Genomic DNA, 9,897 nt, shown 5'->3' with positions numbered 1-9,897 from the left:
TCGCGAGAGTGCGCACGTGGATTCGCATCCCGCGGAAAACAGCCGTTGAGGCACCCGATGCATCGTAACTAGCAGCCGTCGTTGTAGCTAGACAAGAATAATTGGCACTTTATGCGCACGACTGCAACTTAATCGCGCATCTCTTGCATTTCGTACGAATTTACATGGCATCGTGTATATCCGTTAATTTAAAAAATTTTAATGACGTTTCGAAAATCATATTTGAAATCATATATTGAAATAGGAAAATCGGAGTGATCAAGTGAGTGATCAACAATTGTTTATTCGATGATTCTTCGAACAATTCAAAAGAATTATCCCAAAAATATGTTTTTTAACCTATATGTATTTTGAGGTTCTTGAATTTCGAATCGAATTGTATGTCAAATAATATATGATATATAGAACTAAAAAAGAATTAAATTAAGTTAAACACAGAAGTAGCTTTGGAGATACGGGAAATCAAAATGATCAAATTATTATTTTCAGTATTATTTAAACTTTATATAGATACAAAAAAGAAGTTAATATTTCTTTGATAACAATGGGATTTTTTATTAGAATCAGTCAAAATGGTTTTCAATTCTCCATCCTGTTGGTTAATTTTTTAAAGAGGTAAACAAAATTTTTGCTGAATTTCGCGAAAATAAATGCAGATACGAAAAAATGTTTGGGATGTTATTTGCCTTGAAATTTTATAAAAAATTGATAATTTGATATTTTGAAATAAAAAAATATACTAATACAAAAAATACATTGACTATTTTGATTTGCAAAAACCATCGCTATGCTCAACTTAAATTTTTTCTAAAATTAATATTACATCATATAGCATTGGTTTACAGTTCGATTCGAAATTCGAAGATCACAAAATAAATTTGCAATCACTCTTTGTATACAACTTTTTACTGTTTAAATTACTAATTAATTTTGAAATGTTTTAACTGTTTGTCTAAGATTATAAAACTACAAATTTATTGAATATAAAATAATGTTAGTGATTTTTGCAACATAAAAACATTAAATAAAGATTCAATTAAATTCAATTTCAAATAATTAAATAAACAATTACTTGTTTGATTATACGAACAACTCAACTTTTAAAGTTATTTTGCTAATTAATCGGACAATGAATGTAATATGATTAAAGTTTACATTGTTCAAATTGACAATGTTTCCAGAAAGAAAAGATCCATGCTTTCATAAAAAGTTATATTATTTAGATTAAAGACTAAAGAATAAGTAAAGAAAGAAAAAAAAGAAATTTCTATTAATACAGTTTGCAAACAAGACGCAATAATTGTTTCTTTCTAGTTTTCATGTTTTGTTTGCGAGAAAAACAGAAGATGTAAATATGATTTAAAGAGCGCAAATTTTTCTACCGGCACATCCTCATCTCTTTTTCTCATCTTTTTTTTCTTTTCAATTCTGCAATTTTCCCATCTTTTGACTTTGCAGTCCATTCTCTTCGATGTCACGCCGTGTAAACTAACCGAGGCGCTGAAAGAACAGACGACGTAGAAGCGAGCGTTTTCCTTATTTATGGGCTTCTTGGAATTTTCCCGTGGACTTTAATGCCACCGTCACCTGTCTAATTTATGAAAAATTCCCAGGGCCGAATTTACGGAGCGTGAAAACGTAGATCTCCGTACGCGCGGTAAAGAGAATGACAAAGATGGACGCTTGGTCTCCTTTATTATGATTTAATTCTACTGTCGATTTGCTTATCGGTGGAAGTAAAATTATATTTGTGCCGATAAAATCATAATATATTCGCAAAATCAATTACGTTATTCTATATCATCCTAAGTCGATTAAAAAATTCAACAAGTCTGTATGCTGTAAGCGTATGCAATAATAAGTATTCTAAAGTTTTACTCGATTAAAAATAAATTCTTTAGATCTTCTTTAGATAAGTACACATCACAATGTGATCCTCTTTTAAATATTTAATTTCCTTATAACAGCTAACCTTATACGATGTATCCTTAAATATAATCGAAGATATTAAGATATTATCGAATTGGCTGAATTTCTTCATCTCATCATAACGATAATATGAACAAATTCGGTAATATCTTAATATCTTCGATTATATTTAAGGATATATCGTATAAAGTGAGCTATTATAAGGAAATTAAATATTTAAAAGAGGATCACATTTTTCTATATATGAAACAAAATATGGAAATCAGAAAATAAAGGATACGAAATCATATATTTATTTAATTTTTGTTTTTCTTAAAATATTTAGAGCGTGTTTAAATTTAGACACATAAATAATAAAAACACCGGAAAGTCACAAATATGCAAGTTTCTCAAGAGATATTTTCAGTCTAATTTTATTTTCAATGTTTTTTATAGTTTATCGTAGTTGTTCTTGTTTAGCGGACCCCTACATTTTTTTCTATTCATCTAACTTTGTAATTCTTGGTTTAAAAAGATACACTCAAAGAAATCTTAGTCATTATAAGTATAACAAAGAAAAAAATGATTGAATAGTAATTAAACGTTTTAAAAATGCTATAAGAAATTTTTGCTATTACATGTAGTAATTAACAATAATGAATTTTGCAAATATATTTTTTCGTAAAAGCGATGTAAAGTGTTCTAACTTTAAAGCTCATCGATCTTCAGGTCACGAAGTTTTCATACATTGCACGTTTTCTTGTTTTACATATGCAGTTTTGCCATACTATGTTGCCTTTGATGGGTCGACTTATTCAAAGGAAGAGGAGAGAGAGAGAGAGAGAGAGAGAGAGAGAGAGAGAGAGAGAGAGAGGGGGGGGGAAGCATCTTTATATATACAAAATTTATATATACACAATCTATACAATACGATGTTCTTTCCTTTCATTAACATAATAATCGATGCTTAATGAATCGATTAAATAGAAGATAAATAAGTGATAGAAAATTATTTGTAATTGTAAACTTTGTGAGGACAAAAAATAATTCAATATCTGATACAAGAAAAAAGGTTTAATGACAAAAAGAAAGTGATGAAATTGTGTTCGCGAGTTTTTGCCGCGTTATTTTGGGAAGAGAGTCTATTAGTCTTGTATTTTCTGCAATTCAACGATTCGTGTATACCCTCGGGATCATAAAAAGCTTTCTTTCAAGCTGTTGGTGTATTTGGAAACGGTAGCCAATATTCGATGTATGTCGGATTAACGTGTAATGCTAAAACGAATGGAGAGCATTTTTTTCTCACGTTTTTTATTTGTGAATGCGGCATCACAAGAGAGTTTAGTCGTAACGATGATTTACGTGTCTCGTTTGCTTTTCGTAATTGACATATTGAGTCAAATGGTTGCGCTGTCGACGGTTTTGCAAACGAAGAGATTTTACGAATAATCAACGAAAATTCCACGGAACACATTTTACAAAAATAATATATTAGGATTATAACAAGCAAAACATGATAAGAGAAAAAAATATTTATAACATTTTCTATCGATTTGTATTGCATTTAAATATAAATTAATTTAATTTCACGGATAGTGCGTTTCAAAAATAATTTATTTAGTTGATAAGTCTCGTATGTCATCCATAAACTCTTTTTTAAAAAAGATTGGCAAACGTAAAACAGTGCATTTAAATAATTCAATCCGATATTTTGCATATACAGTAAATAAATAATAAATATCTATAAAACCAATAAGAGACATAAAATTGTGCATGTATCAATATACAGCTTTGATTGCAGTAACTTTCAGCATATTGAATTGCCGTAAATAATTACTCATAATATCGTGATTTTAACGAAAATACATAAAGTAATAAAATTTATTACTTTATTTCTCGTTTAAGTTACGTATGTTTAATCTTTATGTTTAAAAAAATTATTTTATTACAAATTATGTTTTTTCTTATATTTTTAAATATGCTTTTAAATAACATATTTAATTTGAATTTTTCATGAAATTAATATATTTATAATTAAATTATACTTTTTATTATTTTCTACTTTCAAACGCTATAGGAATATTTAATTATTTATTCGTTTATAATAGTAATTTCGCAAAAGCTTTGGATTGTGATTCATGAGTTTCAATCCAAATTCACACACATTGGTAGTTCAGCTTTGTAGTTCAATAGGATAGCATGATACAGTAAAGTGGCTGAACATTGATTCTCATAAGCCTTTGGAGAGGAGCAAACTCAATCAATGAACACGTTGTCTGTCGAGAGAGATACGTTTGTCGTCCTGTTCTGATAAGCTATGACTAAGTAGAATATCATTTTGGAAGCACGGTAAATATTTCACGAGTTTTCTCTCGTTCTTATTTAGAAGAAGAAACTTTGACATGCTGAGGTTGCGTCGTTATCCAACTCACAATATTCTTCGAAGCTTCGATAAATTTTTGCAATTCATGCGATATCATTATTTAAAAGAAAATACGCAGAAAAATTATGCCTTGCATTTTGTTTGAAAGCTGTAAATCAACTTAAAAAACGAGATCAATAGAAAACGATGTTTACCTTTACCAATGCATAAATGTATTTTTAGAGGAGATGATATTATGGCCAATGTAGATATAATGACTTCTCTTAATATATTCGCTATTAGGTGGCAAATTCCAGTGATTATTTATGGAATTATTTACTCAGTAGCTCGCCATTACACCACATGTTAATATGCCGATACATTAATGATCAGTATTTATTATTATGCATGTTCACTTGAAAGTATTTATTTAAAAATATTTTATAGTACATTTTAGCATTTAATTACACATCCTATATAGCATAGATGATGCAATAATATTGCAGCAACGTTTCAGAAATATTGCAGTAATATTGTAAATGTTGTAGCAATATTAATGTAAGTTTCTGTGCTATGTGGAATATTTTCTTATTCTTCTTAAATTTGAGCGTATTATCACATGAAGATATGTATATTTGAGTATATTGTTTGTTATTTAATATTTTATTTGGCTGTATAAATATTTCGAGCAAAGTTAAATAATAATATGCCATTTTGCTAATATGGTCTTCTAAGCTGTCAGGTAATGCAAATGAAGTACTATAATTACCATCTTCTCTTTTATGATTTCTCTAATAATATTGTACAATTATTAATGTGTGTGTGTGTGTGCGTGCGTGCGTGCGTGCGTGCGTGCGTGCGTGCGTGCGTGCGTGCGTGCATGCGTGCGTGTGTGTGTGTGTAATATAAGATAATAATTTAATACAATTTTTACAAAACGTTGAATTTGGATAAGATATCTATTGACAACTAAATTACTGAACCAAATAAATATCTGTAAATTGTTACAATTACGTAACAAACTATATAACAGTTTTCATTTATATATAATCATATATAAAATACGTATAATTTACATATAAAATAATAAAATCAATTTTATAAAATAAATTTATGGAACTCGTATAAAACTATAGACTAGATCTCTATCTATCTTTACGCTATATATTAATTATTTTAGTAGTTTAGATGTAACATTCTCGAAAGAACGAAGAATAATAAGCTAAAATATCGAACTAAGCTGGATAAAATAATAAATATAGAAAGCGTTCAGAGCGTTCAAAATACACTTTATGAGGTTGCTATAGTAACGTTTTTAGTAAAACTACTATAATATCGTGAAGAACATTTTTGAGTTAACATTTTTACGAATTAATAATGTTATCTTCGTCGTTCCACTTTGTAAGATATCGTTTTAAATCTAGATATGTATATTACATGCATGCTTTCATATATTTTGAATCCACAAGATTATGAAAACAATATTCAACTTCAGAAAAACATACACAGGGACATTTTTCAATGTAAAGAATAACATTTGTACATATTTGTGTGGGCGAAATTTTAAATTTTACAGCGAGAGTAAAATTGATAATTTATCTCTACAATAGTTAATGCGCGTATTTGTCGTTATGCATTTATTAGGATTTTTACATTAATAAAAAAAGAAGTAAAAACAAACAAACTATTGGTTAACAAATGTATTATCTAAATCTTTTTTCAATAAAAAAAATTATAATTGAAACATGTTTGATGAAATTTCTAAAGAAGTTACAACAGTAAACTTATAAGAACGCATTTTTCATACGAAGTTAGTCTTGTATTCTTCTATATTATCTACTTTGTCTTCATACTTTGTTATGAATGCTTCTTTCGTTGCCAAACAATTTTCTTAAAAATGCTTGCTTACTACTTCTTGCTCTATGATTTCTAATACTGGCGATTTCTATTTCATGTTATTTATGGAATTGCACAGCTAATATTATGATGGCAATATTAGTTACAAACAGCAAAATTTATTAATAATATTGAAAATAACATTTGATTTATTGCGAAAGTAAAAAATTTTTACTATAATAAACATATATTCTTTCATAAATTATTAATCAGTAATTTATAGAAACTCTCACTAGAAAGAGATATAAGTATAATTTAAATGTATAAGTATTATTTTAGAAAATATAACTATTTAGTCTTATGTTCTCGTAATTTATTTGTTATTTTCAACTTCAACAGATATATGTATGCACGTGTTGATTATACGAAGTTTGAAATAACAAGAAATAAGACATGGAGGAAAGCATGGAATGAAGTAATTTACGCAATTACCTAAACATGCATGAACGAGTTTGTAAGTGTAATTAACATAATATTTAGGAAAAATAACAAAAAGAAGAGCACAAAATCACAGCACAAGTTGTTTTTTGTGATATTTAATATATAATCAAGTTTATAAATGATTTAGATGTTTCGACCACAATCTGGTCGTCTTCAGTAAATTTATAAATCTTAGTAGAGACGCAGAATTTACATAAATTTCACATTCAATTTCAATGGTCCTAATTATAATTATAATCAACGCTTCCTTTCCTCTTGTACGAGTACATCATAAACAGTGGTTGCTAAGCCGATTAACATATTGCACATTATGTAGAACACGAATTGCCAGATTCTGTTTTACAGATAAATTGAAGAGTCTTTGCATTGTCCTAAGCATCAATTTGTCTGTAAAACAGAATCTGGCAATTCGTGTTCTACATAATGTGCAATATGTCAATCAGCTTAGCAACCACTGTTTATGATGTATAAGAAAAAAGAAAGCATTAATTATAATTATAGTTAGGACTGTTGAAATTGAATGTGAAATTTATATAAATTCTGCGTTTCTATTAAGATTTATAAATTTATTGAAGACAATCAGATTATGACTGAAACGTCTAAATCATTTACAAATTGATTACATATTGATTACATATAAAACAAAAAAACAACTTGTGGTTTTATGCGCTTCTTTTTGTTATTTTTATGATAAAAAAAATCACATTTCTTATAATTATATAATAATATTTAGGAATAAGTAGAATCTATCATTTCTACTTAGAATCGCGTTCTTGAGTTTCATTCTGTGGCAGAATTCGAGAGTTTTTCTACAATATCTTTCCGATGCTGCGTCTTTAGATAGCTAGATAAATAAAATTAAACTCAACACGCGTCGAGCAGACATTTCCTGCGTATACTTAAATTGTTCTTGCGCGTTGTACTTCGACGCACATGGCCCCTACACTTAAGCTACTAATGCTGTTTGTTATCTTTATCATGGTTCGATACATTCAGAAGAAAGTCTGTTCTTACATTTTCATTGCGTGTAATTGATCTCTACAGTACAAATATATATTTCATAAAACGCAGATTGAGTTTAATTGAATTTAAAATTGATTTTAGTATTTTGTTTGAGATACTCAGATTCTCTCTTTTAATAAAAATTATTTTGAAATATGCTTTACAAAAAAAAAAAATATTTAAGAGATACTTAAAAAAAATTAGAATTAGTACATAAAGAGAATGATTTTACTGAATTATTTAAAAATTTAGCTGGATATAAATCTGAAATAATTTTGTTGAATCATTAAAATAATTATAGGAATTCGAAGCATGACGAGTAATGCTGTAAAAAAATTTTGATATTCTACCAATCAATTTAGGTGTCCTACATAACACTGGTCAACACCATTTTGGCCTTAAAATAAACGAAGTTGTTTTTGGTATTTTGATAGGGCATTGACGTGATAAGACATTTTTGAGGCCACATTTATAATCAGCGCATCTAAAAGATTTTTGATGCGTTATCAGAAACAGTTTTGTTTACTTTAAGGTAAAAAGAGATTGAATTTTTCGACCAGTGATTATTTTGATGGTTAAACATAATTATTTTCAGATCTGTATTTAAATAAATTTTTAGATACTTCAGCGAAATCGTCTGTTTCATGTAACAATAAAATTAACAGCAATAATATGGTAACAGCACATAATAACATAAGATTTTTTAAATTATTTTTTATAACAAGAAAGGTAATGAAATTACTCCATAACAGTGTTTTCGCAGTTTTAATCTCAAACGTAAATGATATCCGTTTCGTTATTCATCTCGTGTATTGCAACGTGAAAGTAATACAGAAGTTGATAAAGAGAATTATACGTTTAGATTAAAATCTACAACGGAGGAACACGTTAAATGAACTAAAGAAAAAAAAAGAACCTTAGAGAACAGCGATGGAAAAAGCTAATTTGTGCAGCTTATCTCTCAGCAAAACGACTGTTTGCGCGTTTCCATCGTCCGGAAAAAAGAGTAATGAAAGGTAGATTGCAAATCTATCTGCACCCTCTAAGTTGCAGGAGAGAGTTACATATCGATAAACCGCAATGCGATCTAACATAGAGTAATGGAGCTGTGCGTCAGAATGTCATTTATCTGCCGCACGATCGTGTCAGCTGCAAATCGCTCTCGTACTTAACGTCTCTGTTTGTGACCACATGCCCCGAGATTCGGAATGCAGTATGCGAATCATATCCTGAAGCACGCATACCTAATAACGGAAGTAGGTAGATAGGTAGATAGGTAAGGTTTGGTTCGTGACCTTTAGGTCATGTTTTCGAAGAAGTCCATCACGTATTCCCTTCGCATGCAGTGTGTCGACAGTATATGCTAGTACTATTTCAAACTCTGCCCTCATATTGCATATTACATCAATTCTTCAAAATTTAATATTTATTAAAACTTAAAAAAAAACCCGAAAAAAAAAACAGTTGATGTTTTATTCAAAGATACTTGGAACTTGTAAATTTACATTCCTTCGATGAAAACATTGAGGCAATGGTTTTTAAATTATAAAACAATTGATATAAGCGCTATTCTCATAAATCACAAGTTTCAGAAATATAGTTTTACTAAATAATCTTGTTAATTAATTTTAAACAATCTTTACTTTGTGAGAATTTTAATTTAGAGTTTTTACTCACGAAAATCAGATACGAAAATAAGCAGAACTTTTTTGCTAAAAAAAACTCATTTCAAATTGATTAAAGAATCTATGAAATATTATCCAATAATTTTGAGATATGATCTATTAGTTAATAAACATAATGCTGTATTTATTGTAAATTTTGTTCAATAATATTAAATATTTAAATTAGGATTGTTAGTCAATGTAAAATATTATAATATGCATTATATGTAATTATTGTATATTATATTAAAACACTATATTGATATTAATTCATTATAACATTTTATTAGGTAGAGATAGCAAGTAACGTGTTATTTATAACGCCGTTATCTATACTTTTTTATAATAATGATTTGATATTACAATTTTTCGTGACGATAACATTTTAGAGAACACTTTTGAAAATAATTCATTATTATCAAGCGATTTTTTTCAAAAGTAATTCAATCCTAGTATTATAATTATCTTCATAAAAAATTGTAATGTTTATCAAATTATTATAAAAAAATAACGGTAATTACAAGATAATGGCATTACAAATAATATTCTTTGCCATCTCTGATATTATGTATTATAAATAAATTATATTATAATTATAGGTACATCCCAATTATTATTATTATT

The sequence above is a fragment of the Atta colombica genome, unplaced genomic scaffold, assembly GCF_001594045.1.
Source record: "Atta colombica isolate Treedump-2 unplaced genomic scaffold, Acol1.0 scaffold189, whole genome shotgun sequence".
Taxonomy (NCBI): domain Eukaryota; kingdom Metazoa; phylum Arthropoda; class Insecta; order Hymenoptera; family Formicidae; genus Atta; species Atta colombica.
Note: the sequence above shows the minus strand (reverse complement) of the source record.